This window comes from Macaca mulatta, chromosome 1 (assembly GCF_049350105.2).
Source record: "Macaca mulatta isolate MMU2019108-1 chromosome 1, T2T-MMU8v2.0, whole genome shotgun sequence".
Classification (NCBI taxonomy): Eukaryota; Metazoa; Chordata; class Mammalia; order Primates; family Cercopithecidae; genus Macaca; species Macaca mulatta.
The window spans coordinates 59,177,440-59,201,752 of record NC_133406.1 but is presented as its reverse complement, the minus strand read 5'-3'; the positions used below and the strand labels follow the sequence as shown (position 1 = coordinate 59,201,752).

Here is a 24,313-nt window from a genome sequence, read left to right as displayed (position 1 = left end):
TGGGCAGCTTAGATAACTCTCTGAACTGCAATATCCTAACTAGTAAAATGGAGAGAATACTAGTACCTATCTTGCAAAGTTGTTGGAACGATTACATGAAATGATGTAAGTCAAAGTGCCTCTCTTCCCGTGGATCACTATCCCAGTTTTAGGGATCATGACCTTATTTCCCTTTTGCTGAGAGAGAAAATTTCAATTTAGGCCCTAACTCAGCAGGCTATGGATTGAGAAAAAGTATACAGCACTCTCAAAAAGGCATTTGGAGCCGGGCATGGTGGCTCAAGCCTGTAATCCCAGCACTTTGGGAGGCTGAGACGGGCGGATCACAAGGTCAGGAGATCGAGACCATCCTGGCTAACACGGTGAAACCCCGTCTCTACTAAAAAATACAAAAAACTAGCCGGGCGAGGTGGCGGGCGCCTGTGGTCCCAGCTACTCCGGAGGCTGAGGCAGGAGAATGGCGTAAACCCGGGAGGCGGAGCTTGCAGTGAGCTGAGATCCGGCCACTGCACTCCAGCCTGGGCGACAGAGCCAGACTCAGTCTCAAAAAAAAAAAAAAAAAAAAAAGGCATTTGGGAAACTACTGGAAAACCTGATTATGGCCATATATGAAACAGTTCTGTCAAATCCAGTATTAATGGGCGTGATTGTGGTACTGTAGTTTCACAGAAGAATGTTTGGCTGGGCGTGGTGGTTCACACCTGTAATCTCAGCACTTTGGGAGGCCGAGGTGGGCGGATCACCTGAGGTCAGGAGTTTGAGACCAGCCTGAACAACATGGAGAAACGCTGTCTCTACTAAAATTACGAAAAAAATAGCTGGGCATGGTGGCACATGCCTGTAATCCCAGCTACTTGGGAGGCTGAGGCAGGAGAATCGCTTGAACCCAGGAGATGGAAGTTGCAGTGAGCCGAGATTGCGCCATTGCACTCCAGCTTGGGCAACAAGAGTGAAACTCCGTCTCAAAAAAAAAAAAAAAAGTCCTTGTTCTTTGGAAATAACATGCTTAAGTGTTGAAGGATTAAGTATCATGATGTCAACAAATTACTTTTTTTTTTTTTTTTTGAGACAGAGTTTCGCTGTATCTCCCAGACCGGAGTGCAGTGGTGCCATCTCGGCTCACCGCAACCTCTGCCTCCCGGGTTCAAGCGATTCTCTTGCCTCAGCCTCCTGAGTAGCTGGGACTACAGGCACCCACCACAATGCCCGGCTAATTTTTGTATTTTTAGTAGAGACGGGGCTTCACCATCGGGGTTTGGACCAGGATGGTCTAGATCTCCTGACCTCGTGATCCACCCACCTTGGCATCCCAAAGTTCTGGGATTACAGGTGTGAGCCACCAGGCCTGGCAACAAATGAGTTTTAAGTGGCTCAGAAAAATATTATATAGATTGATTGATATAGAGAGCAATCTAGCAAAATGTCAACAATCAGTGAATGTAGACATTCATCTTACTAGGCAGTCTTTCACCTTCTCTACTTATCTGACAGTTTTCAAAATAAAACCTTGTGTGTGGGGGGAGCTTGCACCATCGGAAAGCACCTTAACTGTCATGTAGCCCTTTCCCCTCCCCCTGGGAAATAGGCATGGGCCTTGAGGGTGCAGCTTCCACAGTCTCACCCAGTGAGGTCGGGATAAGTGTGGCTGACACCTTCCTAAATCTCCTTGGTAAAGCAGACTATACCCAGAGGGTGATGAAGAGCACAAAAGGCCGGGGTCCAACGGGCAGCACGCAATAGTGCGGAGTGTGCCATGCAATCCAGCCCTCCTCCTGAAGCTCTGGGGAAGGAGAGCCAGAGGGCCTTACAGAATGGTCCCAGATGAGAGACAAGGCAGGCAGCTGCTTCCTGTGGGTCCTGGCTGGGGCCCCCTAACCGTGTGTCTCATCAGCTGTCTCTCCTTTGTTAAAGGAAAAGCAGGAAGAGAGCAGTTGGTATCTTGGCATTACCCAGAACCCAGATATTCCTTCCCAGTCAACTCAATTATCTGCACCAATGAACTGGGAAAAAGGCACCGGTAACTGACTCTTGCAATCATTTATTATGGACCTATTCTATGCTATGCTTGAAGTCTACCAAAAAATTAGATAACACCAAAACAAGATGAAATAACTAAACAACAAACAGTAAATAGCAAAGATACAGTCAGACTCTCATTCCTTTATGCCTTCATTTATCCCTTCTAAGTCAGCCCAGTTCTCAGGTTTTCAGGGGCAATCTACAAATTGAAAAGAAAATCTGCTAATAAATAGGTGATCTCCTATGGCTGACCTGTGCCAGTAATCTCATAAGTGGAGTGGTGCACCTCATTCTGGACACACCTTCAAACAAGAGAAACTAGCATTTTAAGGGTGATGCGTATAATGAGGAAGGTAAGTAAGAAATAGGATGAGGCTGGGCGTAGTGGCTCATGCCTGTAATCCTCAACACTTTGGGTGGCAGAGGCAGGAGGATCACTTGAGGCCAAGAGTTCAAGACCAACCTGGCCAGCATGCATCTGGAAAAGAAAAAGCTGCATGCCTGGGTGACAGAGAGAGACACTCTGTCTCACTTGAGAAAAAAAAAGAAAAGAAAAGAAAAGAAAAAAGATTAAATCTGGCATTTATTAAGCACACACATTGAGCATCCCAGAGACTGAGTCAGGTCTGACATGGTCTCATTTGATTCATGCAATCACTCTTTGACTATATTTTTTGAAATTGCCAGATCATAGGAATCACTGTTGCAGGTGTGGGGTTGTGGAGTGGTAAGGAGAAGAGAGAAGAGGTTAAGATTAAAAGCTGAGGCAAGTTGGAAAACACTGTCCCAGGAGTAAGGGATTTTCAGTCCACTTTTCCTGGGGAAGAAACAGAGTCTCTAAGAGGTTCCATGGCCTGCCTAAGGTCACCCAGAGCATAGCAATGACACTCATGTGGAGGATATAATTTCAATTGCCAATATTTCCTAAATGCTCATCTTGCTAAGGACTTCAGGTGCAAAGTCAATGTTTGAACCTTGACTTCAAGTCTTGGTTATGTCATGGTCCACAATCTTGCTATTACATCATACATCAATCTTCCTTGAAAAAACCTGGGGACGCATCCAGTGAAGATCTGAAGGAAGTGGGGCTAACGAGACCAGAGAAGAAAAGATGGCTACAGATGCATGGTAGTTGTTCCCAAATATTGAAAGGCTGACCCTTTGTAGGCAATCACACTTATTCTGCACGACTTATTTTGAATATCCTCCACTTTATTCAGGGATGCATTTTGGTGAAGCCCGCTAAGCTTTTGGGATCTTTTACCAATGGGTGGAAGTCATGTCCATGACAGATTAATGTAAGGAGGAACTCCGAAAAACCGAGCTGTCCAAATATGGAATAAGATGATTTCAACATAGTGTTGCAGGGAATGCCCTAGCAACAGAGGTGTCCAAGCTGGATGACCTCTGAGGGGGATGTTTTAGGGGGATTTGATGTATCTGGAATAGAAAAAACTACATGACACTTAAGGGTCTTTCCAATTTTGAAAGTTTAATTCTACGGAAGTTGGCATTTACTCTATTTATGAATGGATTTTAAAATCAGGGAAGGGATGTAAAGTGGGTCAGTATTACTGACCAGATGGGGAGGGAATTGCATCATTGAAAGATGTGACCAGTCAAGGGTTCCAGGGAATAAATCAGCTCAACCATTGAGTAGTTCTAACCCTCACAGTGCATCAGAATCACCTAGGGAGCTTTTAAAAATGACAGACACTGAAGCCACATTCCAAACCAAGTGAAGCTGAATCTCTGGGGATGGGCCCAGGAATCGGTAATTTTTAAAAGCTCCCCAGGTGGTGCTAATGTGCAAACCAAGACGGAGAACCCCTGAGCTAGAGGAAATGAAGCCCGCGCTGAGGCTGGGCGTGGTGCCCTCTGAGTCTCAGGACGACCAGGAATCAGTTCATCTCTGCATCAGGGCCAGTGTGGCCCCTCCGGCTAGAGGGAGTTGGTGGGAAATTGGAAGACAGGAAGATAAAGCTCTTTAACCCTTTAATGCCTAACTTCTTGTTATTAAAAAATGTTTACAAATTCATAGAGATGGGAAGTAAAATGGTGGTTGCCAGGGCCTTGGGGAGGGGGGAAGGGGAATGGAGAGTTACTCTTTAATGTATAGAGTTTAAGTTTGGGAATGTAAAAAAGTTCCTGAGATGGCTGCTGGTGATGGTTATACAACAATGCAAATGCATTTAATGCCACTGAACTAATGCCACTTAGAAGTGGCTAAAATGGTAAATTGTAGGTTGTACATATTTACCACAATATAATTTTTAAATGTTTAAAGTACACTAATCATAATGAAAAGTATAGTTAAATACGTCAACCAACCCTAATGTACAATGGTAGCACTTAGTCAAATTTTATCGTCTTTTTAAAGAAAAAAAAATGAAACTTTGCAGATTAAAAAAAAAAAACAAAACCTTCAGAGGGATTTATCCCAGGAATTAAAGAGTGGTTCGACATAAGAAAAACAATCAGTGTAATGTCCCACACTAATACAATGAAGGAAACAGAAAGCAAGTCACATGATTATCTCGAGTGATACAGAAAAAAAGCATCTGACATAAAATTCAACACCCATTTATGATTAAAAAAAAATTCTTGGAAAACTAGAAATAGAAGATGATTTCCTCAACACAGAAGACATTTATGAAAAGCCCACGGCTAACATCACACTCACCGGTGAAAGGCTAAAATCCAGAAATCCCCCTAAGATCAAGAACAAGGGAAGGATGCCTGCTTTCACTGAAAGTTCTAGCCAGAGCAATTAGGCAAGAAAAATAAATAAAAGGCATTCAAATTGGAAAGGAAGATGTAAAACTATTTCTATTCACAGCTGACATGATCCTATGTATAGAAAATCCCAAAGAATCCAAAAACAAATAAGCTGCTAGAGCTAATAAATTCAGCAAAATTGCAAGGGACAAGATCAACACACAAAAATCAGCTGTGTTTCTACACACCAGTAATGCACAGGCCAAAAAGGAAATTAAGAAACAATTCCATTTATGAAAGCTTTCAGAGCATCTGAGGATTGGATATCAGAACAGTCTTGCAGTCTTTTGAAGTGGAATCATCTTGTTAGTAACGGTCCTTGGCAGAGGCACATGCATCAGCGCCTTTAATTTTGTATGCATATTAGTGCATCTCATATTAAAATTAAGTAGAGCAAATAGATTTGATGGGGATGGTAGTGTGAACTGCACAGGACATGTGTCAGAACCTGAACCACATCCACAGGCAGGTCAGAGTGGCCTGAGTCTCAGCCATCCTGCCTGGCTTCACGTCTCAAGAGTCACAGGAAGCTGGGAAGCAAAATCGCAGGCCTCTCAGAGGAAATCAGGTCTGAGTCAGCCTTCCCAGGAGGTTAAGGGAACAGATTAGGCCCAGGAAACTGTTTACCGTGGAGGGTGTTTTTCGCTAGACTAGTTGGAGGGGTATTTTTAAGTCGAAGAAGGAACTAAAAGTGTTTTTAATTATTATTTTTTGTGTGCGACTAGGGGCCAGAAAGACGAAGTGTTTGCCAAGTATTGCCACATTTCTTAGCTCTCCATGTTGAAAAGCTGATAGGTGGTTCCATCCCAGAGATAGCTCTCTTGACCCTTGCTATGTTTCTGTTCCTCTCTCTCTTGCTAACAGCTAAGTAACATCTGCTGAGATGGAAACACTAGGAAGATAAAACTTCCCAGTGATTTGTTGAAAGGGAATGAGCCCTAAACTGAAAGCCAGAAGCCCTGCATTCTAGCAGGGCTTCTGCAGTACCCCAGCTGTGTAGATCTGAGTCCATCCCTTCCCTTCAGTGGGCCTTCATTCTTGTCTGTAAAGGGGAGAAGGGCAGGGGTTGGGAGGAGTGGAGATCCTTTCAACTTTGACATTCTGATTTTTCTTAAAGGCCAAACCCTTACAAGAATTCAAAAGAACTTTAAAAGAAGAGGGGAGTGACACTGATTGGAAATAGGAAGGCGAAAAGAACGACAAATTATAAAAGATGGATAGGAGACTTTTCTATTATAGGCCACTCCTTTCTACTGGGCCCAAACTGAGTTGATACCAGAGGTTCACAGGGACTCAGGAGGGGGCCAGATTAGGCAAGGAAGGAAAAACAGCACAAAGAGTGACAAAGAGTGACAAAGTTTAACTCTTGTCACCCAGGCTGGAGTGCAATGGCGTGATCTCGGCTCACTGCAACCTCTGCCTCCCAGGTTCAAGCAATTCTCCTGTCTCAGCCTCACAAGTAGCTGGGATTACAGGTACCTGCCACCATGCCCAGCTAATTTTCATATTTTTAGTAGAGACAGGGTTTCACCAGGTTGTCCAGACTGGTCTCGAACTCCTGACCTCAGGTGATCCTCCAGTCTTACGGGCATGAGCCACTGCACCTGGCCAAAACAGCATTCTTGTTTTCAGTTTCCCCAGGCCAAGGCTTACCAAAGAAGCCAGATCCCAGAAAAAGCCCAAATATTCAAAGCTTGCCTACTTATCTGTGGGCAAATCAACACTTTTTTTTTTTTGAGACAGAGTCTCGCTCTGTCGCTGAGGCTGGAGTGCAGTGGCCCAATCTCAGCTCACTGCAAGCTCCGCCTGCCGGGTTTATGCCATTCTCCTGCCTCAGCCTCCCGAGTAGCTGGGACTACAGGCACCCACCACCATGCCTGGCTAGTTTTTTGCATTTTTTAGTAGAGACGGGGTTTCACCATGTTAGCCAGGATGGTCTCGATCTCCTGACCTCGTGATCCGCCTGTCTCGGCCTCCCAAAGTGCTGGATTACAGGCTTGAGCCACCATGCCCTGCCACAAATCAACATTTTTAGGGACTGTGTTTTGAGGGAAAAAGAGGTGGAGGGGGTCTGGGGGAGCAAATCAACTCCCAAAGAATGAATAAATGGCACTAAGTGAGATGGGAGGCCTTTGAAAGCTACTTAGTTTTTCTCCACAATTTTATTAATTTGGCAAACATCTATAAAGTGCCTACTGTGTGCTGAGTGTTGTGGATGGTCAGATAGGGTGTTTGGCTGGAAGGTACTCACAGGAAGATAGGCGTGTGCACAAACACCCAAATATCTAAAATACAAAGCATGGCACACTGACAATCAACAAAAACAAAAACAAAAACAAAAAACGCAAAGCGGAATGTGAGACTTGCCCCAAGGGAAATCAGATAAACTGCTGAAGAAGTTCAGATTAGGGGCTGTTCTCTTTCACCTGGAAATGGTGCTCTCTTTCACCTGGTGTTCTCTTTCACCTGAAAAGTTCAGGAAATAGACCCTACGGGCTGGAGCACAAATCTGAAAAACCTTCTTCATTCTTCCAACAGTAGCAATTTTTCCTGGCTCCACTTTACAGAAGTGAAAACCAGGACAGAGACGTGAGGAATTATTTGCCCTCTGATCATCCAGGTGATTAGCAACACAGCCAGATAGAGAACTACAAGCTGATGATTGAGAACTTCCCCTAGAAACCGGTGGTGAAAGCACATATCACTAGGAAGCTCATCTTAGAAGACAAAATCCACACAGCTGTTCCCTCTGTCTCCCTTCTTAGGTCAATCCCAAAGACACACCAACCAAGTCAAAGCAGGATTTTTTTTTTTTTTTTTAAAGTCATAAGCAAGCCGGAATCATATATATATATCTGGCCTAAAGTAAGCCAAGGTCTCTGCAGTGTCTTATCCTCCTCCTGGGGAGGCCATTCTTTGTGTGAAGTCTCCAGCCCCATTACAAGTGAATTGCAGGGGACCTCATGTAGGGGGAACAAGAGCTAGCCCACAAATAAAAACCCAGGAAAGCCCTCTGCTTTTGCACAGTGAATGAACGTGGGCCACAGGCTTCTCAGCATTGAATTTGAACGAGCCAATGGTATCCCAATCACTGAAACAGGAAGCCAGATAAACAGCATGTTATCAAGGGGGGATCCAGCTCTTCCCTTAAGCCGGCGCCAGCTGCGCCCTGTGACTATCCTAACAAAGTCCCATTGACTCACCAGCTGATTTTCCTGTGTTCGGCTCCGGGGGACAAGGAACCCTCTCTGCCGGGTGGACGTCACCCCTACACACCGCCCCCGCCACCCGCCACTCGCGTCCTCTCCAGTTCCAGCCTCCCCTCTGCCCGCTGCAGACTTGGCTGCTTCTTTATCCTATGACCAGTTTTTATCGGCTCTGAGGATTAGCAGGGACCAGAGCCCAAGCGTCGGGAGCGCTCAGGTGAGCTCCCCGTGATCACCCAACTTCTGCGTTCTCCTCCCTCCCCTCTCCTCTGGGACCACTTTCTCCCCTCCCAGACGCACCGGGCGGGCACCAGAGAGGACGGCCTCCGGGAGACTGGCGGGAGGGCGCTACTCGGCGCATCCCTGGGGTGCGGGGAACGTTTTCTGGAATGGCCCGCAAGGTCACCTGCCCCAGCTGTTCCGCTGGCTCCTGCTGGGATGGGAGGAGTTAACTCTTGCTTCAACGAAAGGCAGAGGTGAGGGTAGGGTATGTGCCTGTCGTGTAGGTGCGAGTATAAGAACGCAGCACCTGGTGTCTCCTGATGATAAGATCTCAACGCACTTTAAATTGTGGGTATTTCGCAACAAGGAAACTGAGGCTCAGAGGGACTGAAGTTAGGCAGCCCCCCAGAGAGTCAACTCCAGAATCAAACGCGCAGTCAGTCCCAAAGGGATCGAAGGGGCACACACCCTCCCGGGAAGCCGCGAGCATCTTGGTTGTTATTTATTCCGGCGCCTCTCCCGAGCCCAGCCCGCAGCCTTCCTCGGGCACCAACCTCCCCTACTCCGGGGCTTGGTCTCGACCGCTCAGGACCTGCCAGCCGAGCCCCGCAAAATGGGAAGCGGCAGACCCCCAGAACCGCGACCGCGCGACCGCCCCGCGCCGGCCACTCACCGGAGCGTCTGCCCGCCCGGGCTCCGGGATCGCGCCGCCGCCGCCGCGCAGAGTCGCGCATCCCCCGGGGCAGCGCGGGTGCGGGGTCCGCTTCTTGCGAGCACAAAGTTTCCCGGGGCTCCCCAGGCCGCCTCGGCCGCTCGCACCAGGGTTAGCGTCAGCCGCACTCTCCGGCCTCAGGCCCCGCACTAGGGCAGCCGCCGGTCCCAGCCCCACAATGAGGAGGGAGGCGGCATCCTGAACAAAGTGCCGTCCCCCCGGGCCCGGCGGCCGGGGCGGAGCCTCGTGACCCGCTGCCCCAGGCACACGCCGGCTGCCTCCACGGCGGGCCCAGGAGGGGAGTGCCCGGCGGCCGGGGGGTGGGCAGGAGGAGAGAATCTGCTCCGATCGCCCTGGTTTTCCTCCCCCTGCGCTGTGCCAGTTTAACCCGCAGAGGGGCGGAGGCATGGGTCCCTTCCAGACTTTGTCATTGGAAAGCTATTCCCGTAACCCTTTGCTGCCTTCGCCTTCCCGCCCCGCCTCCAGGCTGGCCGCAGAAAGGCGGCTGCTCGGTGGCGGACCCGCGAGCTGGCAGGGCAGGAAGCCTTTGCACAATTGAGCCTTTCCTTTGCCCGGGGACCCGCCACCGCCACTTCCAGGCCGGGCTTCCTCCCTCCCCCACATGTCGTCCGGGTATCGCTGGTTCAGCCGCAGTTCTTCGGGAGAAGGGGACAGATGGATGGGCCAGCCTCTCCACCCGACTTCTCACCCCGGGCACCCACCTCCTTTTTTTCTCCATCCCACTGAACCGTCATGCTGTCTGAGCTGGGACTCTTAGGTGCCAAGGAGAGGGGAGGCCCCGCAAGTGGCCCTGCAAATAGTAGGTGCTCAGTAAAATAAGTGACTTCTCCCCACCTTCCTGACAGCCGATGCCCCTCCTCCTTCTTCCAGGGACTTGGGAGTGGGAGGAGGGAGAAGAAGAGGAGAAAGGAAACGACATACCTGAGGAGAGTGAATGCGACGAAGGCCCTCAGCCAGAACCTACTGCAACCTCTCTGAAGCAGTGCAAGCCCCTTGCCTCCTGGCCTGGGGACTTCCAGAGTCTGCAGGAAGAAGGCAGAAGGAAGTCAGATGGCCTGAGCTTTGAAGCAGGCTTTGAGCTACATGGGAGATAAGGAGTAGCTGTGGCCCAGGACCCAGCAGATTCCCCTGCTCCAGCCAACAAATATGAGGACTGATTTATTCCCAGGGCCATGGGGTTGCAAGTTGGAGGGCTGATGGATAGAAAGCAAAACTGCCTACTCCCTGGGAGGTCTCAGAGCTCTTTGCCAGCAAAGTCAGTGTGAGCAGAGTCAGGATGAGAGCCCTTGGGTCCTCCCTGAACGCCCCCACCCAGTCAGTCAGGCCATGGTGACTTTGAATATGGAGAGATGAGACACCCGACAATGGACAAGCAGTGACATTCAAGAAGTTCCCAATGGATCAGGGAAAAAGATTTGTTGTATGATTTTTGTCCATGAAGGGAGTGAATTGCCTTTTGGTGAGGGATAAGGGGGTGAACTGCAGAGTGACACCCTTACCCTCTGTATAAAAACTAGAAGTGTGGGCTCTTAAGGCAGACTACATGGGTTCAAATCCTGGCTCAATGATTTTTTAGCCATGAGAACTTAATGAACTCTTTAACTTCTAGCTACGTTTCTTCATCTGTAAAATGGGATAATAATGGTTCCTAGCTCCTAAGAGTGTTGGGAGGATTAAATGAGATAGTATAGGTGACACACTTAGAATAGTGCCTGGCACATAGTAAATACTCAGTAAACATTAGCTGTTACTTTGATCTGGGAGTTCTCTAACTCTGCGCCCAATTTGGCATTCAATGATGTGCTAGCTAGAATCCTTTTGCGCTCTTCACAGTCCTGCAAAGGGAAGCCTAGTCCTTTAAGAAGAAGCACTGTCCTTTCTTGAGAGCTCATAAGGTGGGACCCCAGAGACCAAGGACCACACAGTAGGCATGCAAATGACTATCAGAAGGTGAAATGACTCCTTGACCCATTGTGAAGCTGGATGCATAGCCCCATCCACATTGGTAATGCTGGCATGATGTCATTCCTTGGGTGCTACCCAGAATGGAAAAGAAAGCCAAAGCTATAATTTTGTAAGAGTTAGATCTCTTCCATCACTACATAGGATCAATATTTCTCTCCCGCTTATGAGTGGATGCTCATACAAGTTCTCCCTGACTCTGCTCCAAATGTCCCAATCAATCTGGGTGACGGTATCATTTGTACCCCAAATCTCAGCATCACACAATATACCCAGGTAACAAACCTGCATATGTACCCCTGAATCTAAAAAAAAAATTCAGAAAAATGTCTCACTCACAAATTTCCAGCAGTGAACCTGTATATGTAGGCAAACATAATAGCATGTGGACAGGTTGAGGGAGGAAGGAGTAAAGGGGCCAGTCTGGTTGGGGTGACAGGCAGAGGATATGAAAGCTACTGAAAGAGAAAGTGGATAGGACAGAGCAGCAGGGAGGAGAAGCCAGAAGTGACTCTGGACAGAGCACTGTTTGGGTAAGAAACAGGGTCCCCGCCCATCCCAGAAGTGGCCTCTGCCAAATGCCTACTTTGTGAGTAGTTTTTGTCTGAACACAGTGATGACTCAGTTGCTCTGAGTCTAGCAAATGGATTTTCCTTAAATATGAAAATCAATAAGAGGTAAAGGCAAGGACCTGGCTGTGGGGAGGGGAGGATGGAGAGAGTGGGAGAGGTGCTGGGGTATGAAACGGTTGGTGAGTGATGGAAGGAGGGAGATTCAGGTTCACTGCAGGAGACCCTTAGCATCGTCACCTGAACACCCACTCCCCACCGGGAAGGTGGCCTCCAGGTCCTGCTGGCCTCACTAAGGCTCCTTAAAACCCAACAGCCCCCCTGTTCCCCTCCTCCACAGCTTAGAGCCAATCCTGCTTTGGGGCAAGATGCGTAGCAAAAGGAGTAATGTCAACCTGACAAATAAGTTTTTAAAAATCAGCCCAGAAGCTTGCTGTCACCCCCATAGAGTATCAGACCTGGCCTCAGGCGAGATGAAAGTTTTGGGAACCCCGGGAAGCATGGCAAGTGATATGTTCAGCTCCACCCAGCCTGATTTCTTTGGGGACTTTGCCTGTTTTCCTACCGCCTTGAGGTCTGTGGACCAATGCTAATTTGTTTCTCTGCTTGGGTTATCTGACATGGGACTTTGGGGATTTGAACACACTCACAGCTCCTGTGTTCCACGTGGCCCACAGGGAGACGATCTTTACCCTTCGGACTCTCTTGTTTGGGGCTCCCAGTGCAGTTTGTAAGGTCCTTGGCAAGGATGTGAAGATAGCACATTGCTTTATTTTCTTGAGCACTTTAATAAGCGTCACTGGAGCTTCTGAGGTAGAGTCCGAAGCAGCTTCTAACTTCCTCCTCTGAAGCACAGTGGAAAAACACTGGGCCCAGCTTCAGAAGACCTGACTCCATGCCTTGGTTCTGATGCTGTCTGAAGTGCATCACCTCAGTTTGCTCATCAGTAAAAGGGAGTGTTGACACCCAGAGGACAAGAATACCCACCTTCCAAGGCCATGGTATATATTCAGTGAGATCGCGGAGGAGAAAATGGTTTATGCAGTACTGCTCACATATAAGCAGAAGTGAGATTATCAAACAGAAAGCATCAGCTCACATTCCCAACCCCGCCCCACCTCCCACCCCAGTTAGATTCACTCTGGTTATGGGCTCAGTGCTTGAAAACCCATTTTTCAGTGATAGAAATCTGACTGTCCACTAACAATCCTTGTCCTTTCTAGCTTGATTCATTAACCAGTGAGGGGTTTCCCATGTTAATGGAATGGGGTCGGACGTGGGCAAAACAGGCATCTCCATCCTTGGCCACTCGGACCTCATGACTGGCCCTGGACCCCCTTTAAGAAGGGCCCTCTGTGTTGACTGTTGGAGCTCACAGGGACCTGGGAGAAAAAGTCTATGGGGAAAAGCTGTCAGAGTAATGAATGTTTTACGAGAGTGAGCGAGTCACTGCCTTATCGGGAAGATGCTGTTTCTCACTCTCTCTGTTACCAGGAAGTGAGATGTACTGAAAGCCATCGTGGTGTTTTTCCAAAGATGGCCTTTGAAGAGGAGATGTTTCTTTAAGGGGCCCAGGAGAACAGGGGTGGGGTTTGCAGGGAGAAAACCTGCCCCTTTAAGAAGCCTGGTTCTGGCTGTGGCAATCCTGTGGTATGGAAGATAATAATAGTCCCTACTTATATAGCATTTGCTGTGTGCCAACTGCTATGCTAAGCATTTAACATATATTAACCCATTAAATCTCCACAACAACCCTATGAAATCTGTACCCCTTTTTATCTCCATTTTACAAGTAAAGAAATTGAGGTCAAGTATCTTGTCTGGGTCTCAGCTAGTAAGTGCTAGAGGTAGGATCTGAACTGAGAGAGTCTGGCTCCTGAGTCATGCTTTCAAATACTACATATATGCAGAGGAAAGGAGTCTATAGCAGTGTGGAGAGCTTGATCATGTACTAGTTCGGCACATTTTTAAATTTCTTTTCAACAGCTTTATTGAGGTACAATTTACAGACTATAAAAGCCACCCACTAGAAATATACAGCTCTGAATCTACAGAGTTGTGCAACCATGACCACAACCAAGTTTTAGAACATTTTCACCACCCTAAAAAGCCTCCTTGTTCACTGTGCGTGTTTTAAACTGAGTCTCAATTTTCTCAACTGTAAAATGGGAATAACAGTGCCTGCCTCATAGGGTTGTTATGAGCATTAAATCAACATGTAAATGGCATATGGTAATGGTCAACAAATGTTACCTATTATTATTATAGTCTCTTAGAGTCACTTAAATACAGACTTTTAGAGCTGGAAGTGGGAATGGTCTTAAAGACAATCTAATCAAACTCTCTCCTTTAATAGATAAAGAGATAATGGTGCCAAGATGTTAAGCAACTTGCCAATTAAGGACACAGTAAATTTAGTGGCAGAACTGGGAATGAAACCCAGGTTTCTTGGTTGGTACTTCAGTCCTCTCTTATCCCCTGAGAGACTTTCCACTTGAGGCACAGGGATCTCATTGTCCAATACCCCCTTCACCCCCCATCTTTGCCATCTTTGTGGGTGCCTCCAGAGCAATGTTGACTGGCAGGCATGGACCCTGGGACTTTGCTTGTGCTGGAATACATAGCACTCTGGCTTTGGAGCAGGGAATGTGGCTGAGGCAGGCTGGGTGCAGAATCAGGAGACAAGACCCAATGTGGAGGCTGAGACAGGAATGTCCATTGTCAGAACAGGGAACGCATTGACTAAAAGAATCCAGGACACAGCCAGTCCAACAGTCAGCTAGTCTCTGTAGAGCCAGCTTCACGGGCATGTGACCTGTGCAGTCACATGGGGCCTCAAGCTTAGAAAGGCCCCCTGCTTGGTTTAATGCTTTGTTGTTGCCATCTTGAAATTCATAATGATTTTCAACAAGAAATGTCACATTTTTATTTTGCGCTGGATCTTGTAAATTATGCAGCTGGTTTTGTCCATGTGGCAGCAGAGCTGCAGCCAGACTCTTAAGGCCCTAGTAAGGAATAATGTCTCTCCACCCAGAACTTACTCATGTGCAAACTCTCTGTATAATACATAGTCATAGAATCTTAATACCGGGCGTTAGGAGATTCAAAGCCTGGGCAACACATGGAGAACCTGTCTCTACAAAAAATTTATTAAAATATTAGCCAGACATAGTGGCACATGTCTGTTGTCTCAACTACTCAGGAGGCTGAGATAGGAGGATGGCTTGAGCCTAGGAGTTCGAGGGTGCAATGAGCCATGATTATGCCATTGCACTCCAGCCTGGGCAACAAAGTGAGACCCTGTCTAAAAACAGAGAGAATAAAAGTTGTGAAACAATTTGCACATTATGATCCAACTTATGATGAAAGATGCCCCATTAAAGTATGTCTTTCTGTATGTACATATGCTTGTATGAAAGTAAATTTTTTTAAGGTCTGGAAAAACACTTCAAACTGGCAGTCAACAAGGGAGTCATTAACTTTTTCTGTGTGTTTGAGTTTGCTTTTTACAAGGAGAATCTGTTCATGTATTACATATATAATTATTAAAAAATTGTAAGATACTCCTAATATATTCTGCAAGCATTTTCCTATATCAATAAATAGTCTTAAAATGCTAAGAGAAGGTGTCTCGAGAGGGGAAAACAGACGTAGGTGTGAAGAGGGACCCTGGAGAGTGGTAGACAGAGGCAAAGACTATTTCAGGCCATGACAGGATGTGAGGGGAACAGGCTTGGATGTGAGGAAGGGAATACCGGGTAGAGGAACCCAGAGGTAGCTGGTGAGAGGGTGGGTGCTAGGTGTCAGCTCCATTCAGATTTAGAGGCTGCGATGTCCACTTTGGTGAGGGTAGGGGAGGATGATGACAGGAGCTGGAAGTGGGTGAATTGCCAAATACTACTGGAGGTAAAGGCTGTAGAGGGGACTCCAGCTGTGGTAAGAAATGAATGAGGTGCAGGTAGGCAGGTGATTCCCTGCAAGAGAGAAAGAATGTAGCTCAGATGTTGGATTTACCAGGGAATGGGAGATTTAAGGCAGTGTGGCCCAGTGGTCAGAGTACAAGCTTTGGAATCAGGACTGCAATCAAATCCCAGATTCACTGCCTCCTAACTGTGTAACCTTGAATTCTCCTCTGGGAAACAGAAATGATCTTGATAATAGCTATGTGGTAGGGTCGCTGGGAAGATTTGATAAGATGATGGAGTTAAAACATTGCATCCAGTGGCTGGCACAGACCCCCAAATCTTCACCCTTTCTCTTTAATTGATTTTGTGGTTTGAGGCTCTTAAGTGGCAAGAAATCATTTGCATGAATAAAGAGCCATTCTTCCAAGCACTTCCCTCCTAGTTTTCTGGGAGAGTCACTGGAAGCCAGAATTCAAAGTTCCATCCTGCAAAAGCTGAGCTGAGCTTGCCAGGAAGGAGGAGGAGCTGACTGTGGCCCAAGGGCTGGGGAGCAAGGCAGAAGGGGAGAATCCAGCCTTAATTCCCACGCTGCTGGTGCCAGCGAGGCTGACTTTGGGAAAACCTTGTCAGGGGCCACATTTTGGGATCTCTAGGAGCAAGGTGCTCTGTGAATGCTTATCTCAGATTCTCTCAATCCGAGTCTCCCGCCTCCCGCCCGCCCCACCCGCCACTGCCCAAGTCCGGGGAGAGTATGAGTGACTGACAGGCCCTGCTGCAGCTGCAGCCTCCCCAGTGTGGGTACAGATGTGCTCAGCAGCAGCTGTGACGCAGAGCCCACACCTGTTCCCTAGATCAGCTGCTGTAACTGTCCTCCTGGGAAAGCAGGCCAGGTGCCCAGGCCTTGCCAAAGTCAGGTCAGAAAGCAGGTGGAGAGTCGGGCATCTGCCTGTCACAGCAGCGGTGGAGGCTGCCTGGAAGGTCGTGGGGCCCTGGGAGTCTCAGCTAAAGACTGGGCTCCTCTTCCAGCCCAGGCTTGCTCCCAGCTGGACGCCTCCCACGGGCCCTCTGTGGTTTTCTGACCCCCTCCCTGGGCACCACCAAGCTGGGGTGGGAGAGACTGAGGAGCTAGGAAGGAGGCGGGGAGTTTTGAATGGGATGCCTCTGGCCATCTGTTATTCTGGACCTGTATGCTGTAAAGTCAGGCGGACTTATCCTGGGAGGTGGGGGCGCCGTGGAGCTGAGCAGCAATGAGGACCGGAGGAGTCAAAGAGAACTGGGGCTGGGAGACGCCAAGGATGAGGGTGCGTCTGGAAATGAGAGCAGGAGAGCCTCTTGCGTGGCTTTGGCCGCGGAGACCTTCGTTCCGGAGACTCTGGGCTGCCACGGGAGAATTCCACTGAGCATGTGTCGGGGGCAGGCCCGGGCAGGCGGCCGTGGGAGCGCTGCACAAACTCTGCTCCAGGCCTTGGCCAGCCAAAGCGCCGCTCTGGGAGAGCCTGGATACCGGGTGAATCCAGAAATCCCAGGTCCCTGGGAAAATTTCAACAAGGCAACTCTGACACGCGTCCTCTGACACCCAGACCGACACAATATATTGCTCATGCCAATACACATAAAAACCTCCCGATAGAAAACCAGATGGTGAGTTGGCATTGCTGATGTCTGGATTCTACACCCACACCCCACATAGTGCTTATAAAGAACACACCCTCCACTCCTCCAGCCCACCCCACGTTCAGGGAGAGGAATCTTGAGCCTGCAATGCTCAGAATGATGCTAACGCCTCAATGGAACGGTGCTCGCCAATTCCCCCAATATCTCTGGCAGTGCCAGGAGAAACAGCACATGTGGCAAGCAGCTCCCGGCCAGATGTGGGACACTGCTGACCCCTGCTGGCGCTTTTCTCTCCGCGCCAACCAGGGAGAGCCCCAGGGAGAATGGAGTATTGGAAAAACCTTGCAATCTGTCTGGGAGGGGTAGGAAGAAATACCCCAGCTCAGAATCTCCTCATCTGGAGCGCCTTTGATGAGACTAAGATGAAATTACAATAAAACCCAGACTGAGTTTCTGGGAGGAGTGAGACAGACTAATAGTATGTCCCCTTCAGCCTTTGTGGCCTGGAAAACCCTGCTGCCAATCCCCTTGAAACTAAATTGGGAAACCATTAGCAGCACTCCTTTAGCCAAGCTCAACCATTAGGTGGAAAAAAAAAGTAAGAAAGAAAGAAAAAGAAAAGAAAAGAAAAAAACCACCATCCACAAGTAGCCCAAGATTTTCCAGTTACAGTCAACCCCTTCCTTGCCCACCCCTGCCCCGCCCCAACCCCTTGCAGAGTCTTTGTGAAGTTTTTTTTTTTTTTTTTTTTTTTTTTTTTGTTTTTGAGACGGAGTCTCGCTCTGTCGCCCAGGCTGGAGTGCAGTGGCCGGATCTCAGCTCACTGCAAGCTCCGCCTCCCAGGTTCACACCATTCTCCTGCCTCAGCCTCCCGAGTAGCTGGGACTACAGGCGCCTGCCACCTCGCCCGGCTAGTTTTTTGTATTTTTTAGTAGAGACGGGGTTTCATCGTGTTAGCCAGGATGGTCTCGATCTCCTGACCTCGTGATCCACCCGTCTCAGCCTCCCAAAGTGCTGGGATTACAGGCTTGAGCCACCGCGCCCAGCGAGAAGTTTTAGCTTAATTTATTGTGGGTTTAATATTCCCCTTAGACTAAGATGTAATCATCATGGGTTTAATACTTTTCTTTCCATGAGAGAGAGCAGCACTGTGCTCTTTGAAAAATCTTTACTAAGGCCAGGTATGGTGGCTCATGCCTGTAATCCCAGCACTTTGGGAGGCCTAGGTGGGTGGATCATCTGAGGTCAGGAGTTCAAGACCAGCCTGGCCAACAAGGTGAAATCCTGGCTCTACTAAAACTACTAAAATTAGTTGGGCATGGTGGTGGGTGCTTGTAATCCCAGTTACCTGGGAGGCTGAGGCAGGAGAAATGCTTGAACCCGGGAGACACAGGTTGTAGTGAGCCGAGATCGTGCCACTTCACTCTAGCCTGGGCGACAAGAGTGAAACTTAAAAAAAAAAAAAAAAATCACTTTGTAGACACAGAAACGCAGTTCAAATCTTCCAGAATCTCTACTAGAATAGTCATAGCAACCAAAGGAGGACCAGGACTCTGATAATTCCAACAGAATTACTATGGAAGCCCCACAGACAAGTGGTTCCATTATTAAAACTCTTTTCTCTGGCTGGGCATGGTGGCTTGCCCCTGTAATCCCAGCACTTTGGGAAGCCAAGACGGGCAGATTGCTTGAGTCCAGGAGTTCGAGACCAGCCTTGGCAATGTGATGAAACCTCATCTCTATAAAAAATACAAAAACATTAGCCAGTTGTGGTGGTGCATGTCTGTACTTCCAGCTATTTGGGAGGCTGTGGTGGGAGGATCACCTGAGCTCAGGAGGCGGAGGTTTCAGTGAGCCAAGACCATGCCACGGCACTCCAGCCTGGGTAACAGAGCGAGACCCTGTCTCAAACAACAACAACAACAACACAACCCTTTCTCTCCTTTGCACCCTACTCTAAACCCAGAGCTCTTTTTCACTTTGTTGTTAAACTCCAGCAAGGGTGTGTATATACTCCCTATCACTCTACAACCCATCACCATTAGGCCTCCACTCTGAACACTCCTACAAAGGCAATCATGGGCCTCTTAATAGCTAATCTAATGTACATATTCCAGTTCTCATTTTACTTGCCCTCTATAGCATATGACATTTTAATGCCCAGTCATTCATTATTTATTTTAAAATTTATTATGAACTATTTTAGGCCTGCAAAAGGTATAGAGAATAATATAACAAACATAACTATTCTATTGGTCAGGGTTCTCCAGAAAAGCAGAATCAATAGAATCAATAGAATGTACACTATAGAGACAGGGGGAGGGGATGGAGGGGGAAAGAGACGGAGGAGGAGAGAGAGAAACAGAGAGAAAGAGGGAGAGAGAGAAAGAGATTTATTTTAAGGAATTGGCTCATGCAATTGTAGAAACTGACAAGTCCCAAGACCTTCAGGGTGAATCAACAAGCTGGAGACCCAGGAGAGTCCATAGTGTGTTAGTTCCAGTCCAAAGTCGGAAGGCCTTAGAACCAGGAGAGGTGATGATGTAGTTCCCATCCAAAGGACAGCAGGTTCGAGACCCAGGAAGAACCAGTGTTTCAGTTCAAGTCTGAAGGCAGGAAAAAGCCAGTGTCTCAGTTTGAAGGCAGTTAGGCAAAAGGAATTCGCTTTTACTTAGGGGAGAGTCAGCCGTTTTTGTTCTATTTAGGCCATCAACTGATTGGATAAGGTCCACCTATATTAGAGAGGGCAGTTTGCTTTACTCATTCTACAGATTTAAATGTTAATCTCAACCAAAAACACCCTCACAGAAACATCCAGAATAATATTTTACCAAATATCTGGGCATCTTATGGCCCAGACAAGTTGACATATAAAATTTCACCATCACACCTGTAAACGCCCTGAGTTTAAGAAATAAAGCATTACGGCCGGGCACGGTGGCTCACGCCTGTAATCCCAGTACTTTGGGAGGCCGAGGCGGGCGGATCACAAGGTCAGGAGATCGAGACCACGGTGAAACCCCGTCTCTACTAAAAATACAAAAAATTAGCCGGGCGCGGTTGTGGGCGCCTGTAGTCCCAGCTACTCGGGAGGCTGAGGCAGGAGAATGGCGTGAACCCGGGAGGCGGAGCTTGCAGTGAGCTGAGATCCGGCCACTGCACTCCAGCCTGGGTGACAGAGCGAGACTCCGTCTCAAAAAAAAAAAAAAAAAAAAAAGAAATAAAGCATTACAAATATAGTTTTAAGGTTCTCCTCTACTGCATTCCATGTAGCTTTAGTTTACTCATTTTCACTGCTATATAATATTCCATTGTACAACTACACTCTAATTTATTTATTTATTTTTCCTTTGAGACAGAATTTCATTCTGTTGCCCAGGCTGGAGTGCAGTGGCACAATCTCAGCTCGCTGCAACCTCTGCCTTCTGGTTTCAAGCGATTCTCCTGCCTTAGCCTTCTGAGTAGCTGGGATAACAGGCGCCCACCACCATGCCCAGCTAATTTTTGTAGATTTGGTAGAGACAGGGTTTCACCCTGTTAACCAGGCTGGTCTCAAACTCCTGATCTCGTGATCCACCCACTTCGGCCTCCCAAAGTGCTGGAATTACAGGCATGAGCCATTGTGCCTGGCCTATTTATTTTATTGTTTCTTTTTTTTTTTTTTTTTTGCAATTATAAACCATGCTGCTGGCCGGGCGCGGTGGCTCACGCCTGTAATCCCAGCACTTTGGGAGGCCGAGGCGGGCGGATCACAAGGTCAGGAGATCGAGACCACGGTGAAACCCCGTCTCTACTAAAAATACAAAAAAAATGAGCCGGGCGCAGTGGCGGGCGCCTGTAGTCCCAGCTACTCGGGAGGCTGGGGCAGGAGAATGGCGTGAACCCAGGAGGCGGAGCTTGCAGTGAGCCAGGATCGCGCCACTGCACTCCAGCTTGGGCGACAGAGCAAGACTCCGTCTCAAAAAAAAAAAATAAATAAAAATAAAAAAATAAACCATGCTGCTATGGAAATTCTTGTAAGGATCTTACTGTGCACATTTGTGTTTCTCCAGTAGTCTATCCAGGAGTGAAATTGATGGCCACAGAGCCTGGACACCTTTAATTTTACCATACTCCTGCTAACCTTGGTATTGTCAGGCCCTTTTTTTGGACAATCAGATGGATGTGAGATTGTAGATTACCAAGACTTTAATTTATATTTTACCAACTATTAATAGGATTAAACATCTTTTCATACGTTTATTGAGATTAGAATTGCCTTCTATTCCTATTTCCTAATCTTTTTCCAATTATATTGTTGGTCATTTTCTCTTGGATTTATAATAATTCTATAGTGTGGCCAATTGTCCTTTTTCAGTTACATGTTTTTCTCTTATCCTTTCCAAACTGGTGGCTTCTGTCTCAGCACCTTTTTAATAGCTTTATTAAGGTATAATTAACATATCCTAAAATTCACCCATGGTAAAGGTACAATTCAATAATTTTTAGTAAATTTGAAGAGTTGTGTAACTATTACCACAGCCTAGTTTTAGAACATTTATAACATCCCAAAGCAATTCTTCCTACCCATTTGCAATCAATCTCACCCCTAGCCACAGGCAAACACTAATGTGCTTTCTATCTCTATAGATTTTTCTTTTCTAGACATTTAATAGAAATGAAATAATCTAATTTATGGTCTTTTGCATCTGGCTTTTTTCATTTAGAATAACTTTTTGTTTGTTCTTTGTTTTGTTTTGAGATGGAGTGTCACTCTGTCGCCCAGGCTGGAGTGCAGTGGTGCCGTCTCGGCTCACCGCAAGCTCCGCCTCCTGGGTTCATGCCATTCTCCTGCCTCAGCCTCCCCAGTAGCTGGGACTGCAGGCGCCCGCCACCACGCCCGGCTAATTTTTTGTATCTTTAGTAGAAATGGGGTTTCACCGTGTTAGTCAGGATGGTCTTGATCTCCTGACCTCGTGACCCGCCCGCCTCGGCCTGCCAAAGTGCTAGGATTACAGGCGTGAGCCATCGCGCCTGGTCTTAGAATAATGTTTTTAAGGTTCATATAGCTATACTATAGCTATAGTAGTTTTTTCTTCTTTTTATTGCTGAGTAGTATTTCATTGTATGAATATAGCACATTTTGTTTATTTATCAATTAATGGATATTTGACTTAATGATCTCTGACGAGAAATAGCTCTCACATTTATATTTGACCCCCTCTGTGTAATGTGTCTCTTTTCCCCTTCTGACTGCTTTTAAGATTTTCTCTTTATCTTTGGTTTTCAGCAGTTTTACTCTGTTGTACCAAGTGTGTTTTTGTTTTATTTTTGCTTTCTTTTTTTTTTTTTTGAGACAGAGTCTCACTCAGTCACCCAGGATGGAGTGCAATGGTGTGATTTTGGCTCACTGAAACCTCTGCCTCCTAGGTTCAAGTGATTCTCCTGCCTTAGCCTCCCAAGTAGCTGAGATTACAGGCACCCACCACCACTCCTGGCTAATTTCTGTATTTTCAGTAAAGATGGGGTTTCACCATGTTGGCCATGCTGGTCTTGAACTCCTGACCTCAGGTGATCTGCCCACTTGAGCCTCCCAAAGTGCTGGGATTACAGGTGTGAGCCACCATGCCCAGCACTGGCTAATTTTATATTTTTAGTAGAGACCAGGTTTCACCAAATTGTCCAGGCTGGTTTTGAATTCCTGACCTCAAATGAGCCTTGGCCTCCCAAAGTGCTGGGATTACAGGCATAAGCTACTGTACCTGGCCCCGAGTATGATTTTTAAAAAGTTTATCCTGCTTGGGGTTAGTTGAACTTTTTGGACCTATGGATTGTTATTTTTCATCAACTTTTAAGCTACTGTTTCTTTAAATATTTTCTGCCTTATTGTTTCTTTCTTCTCCTTATGGAACTCTAATTGCATGTATGTTAGACTGCTTACTATTATCCCACAGTTTGCTAATGCTCTGTTCATTTTTCTCAACCATTTTTTCCTCTCTCTACTTCAATTTAGATAGTTTTTATTAGCTTATATTCAATTCACTTATTTTTTTCTTCTGCAGTGTCTAATTTGCTGTTAAGCTCATCAACTAAGTCTTCATACATTGTATTTTTCAATTTTATAATTTCCCTTTAGTTTGTTCTTTTTTTTTTTTTTTTTTTTTTTGAGATGGAGTCTCGCTCTGTCGCCCAGGCTGGAGTGCAGTGGCCTGATCTCAGCTCACTGCAAGCTCCGCCTCCCGGAGCTTTCTCCTGCCTCAGCCTCCCGAGTAGCTGGGACTACAGGCGCCCGCCAGCTCGCCCGGCTAGTTTTTTGTATTTTTTAGTAGAGACGGGGTTTCACTGTGTTAGCCAGGATGGTCTCGATCTCCTGACCTTGTGATCCACCCGTCTCGGCCTCCCAAAGTGCTGGGGTTACAGGCTTGAGCCACTGCGCCCGGCCGCTAGTTTGTTCTTGAATTTCCATTTCTTTTGAAATACCTTATCTCTTTACCTATTGTGAATGTTTTTTTCCTTTAAAATTTTCAGCATACTTATAATTGTTGTTTTAAAGCCTTTGTCTGCTGATTCTCATAACTAGATCACCTGACGATCTTGTTGTCTTGTGATTATGAGTCATAGTTTTCTACTTCTTCATATGTCACACAAAATTTGTATTCTGTACCCTGTGTGTGAAATAGCAGTAGAGGTTAGCAGTAGAGGTTTAAGTATAATTTTTGTGTTTTGTTTTCATTTTTCAGGGAGTGGAAGCTTTTCCCTCTGTTTGATGGTTAAAGTGCATAAACATAGGATTATCACATCCACTTGATGAAATGACCCCTAATCATTATGAAATGTCATTCTTTATCTCTGGTAACATTCTTTGCTCTGAAATCAACTCTTGTTGTTATTGTTTCATTTTTGTTTTGTGAGACAGGGTCTCATTCTGTCACCCAGGCTGGAGTGCAGTGGCATGACCACGGCTTACTGCAACTGCTGCCTCCTGGGCTCAAGCGATCCAATCTCAGCCCCCCAAGTAGCTGAACTACAGACCTGCACCACCATGCCTGGCTAATTTTTTGTATTCTTTGTAGAGACAGGCTTTCACCATATTGCCCAGACTGGTCTGAAATCAACTTTGTCTGGTGTTAATATAGCAACTTCAACCTTCTTTTGACTAATGTTAGCATAGTATATTCTTCCTATCCTTTTAAAGGTTTTATATTTAAAGTTCATTTCTTATAGATAGCAAATAATTGAGTCTTACTGTAAAAAAAAAAGTCCATCTAACAGTCTCTGCCTTTAAAATGAAGTGTTTAGGCCATTTAGATTTAATGTGATTATTGA

At 46.8% G+C, this 24,313-nt stretch overlaps 1 protein-coding gene and 1 long non-coding RNA gene across 7 annotated transcripts in view; one reads left to right on the top strand and one right to left on the bottom strand.

Moving 5' to 3' along the window:
- Nucleotides 1-9,117, bottom strand: part of NAV1 (neuron navigator 1) — a 280,821-nt gene extending 271,704 nt beyond the window's left edge. For all 6 annotated transcript variants that reach the window (XM_015120319.3, XM_028852000.2, XM_078002577.1 and 3 more), the window contains exon 1: nt 8,899-9,117. The gene's annotated coding sequence lies outside the window, so the exon portion shown is untranslated. The remainder of the gene's footprint in view (nt 1-8,898) is intronic.
- Nucleotides 8,106-9,915, top strand: LOC144341027 (uncharacterized). The gene is made up of 2 exons (XR_013417603.1): nt 8,106-8,220; nt 9,829-9,915. It is a non-coding gene; the product is annotated as an uncharacterized LOC144341027 (long non-coding RNA).
- The last annotated feature ends 14,398 nt before the right edge of the window (nt 9,916-24,313 follow it).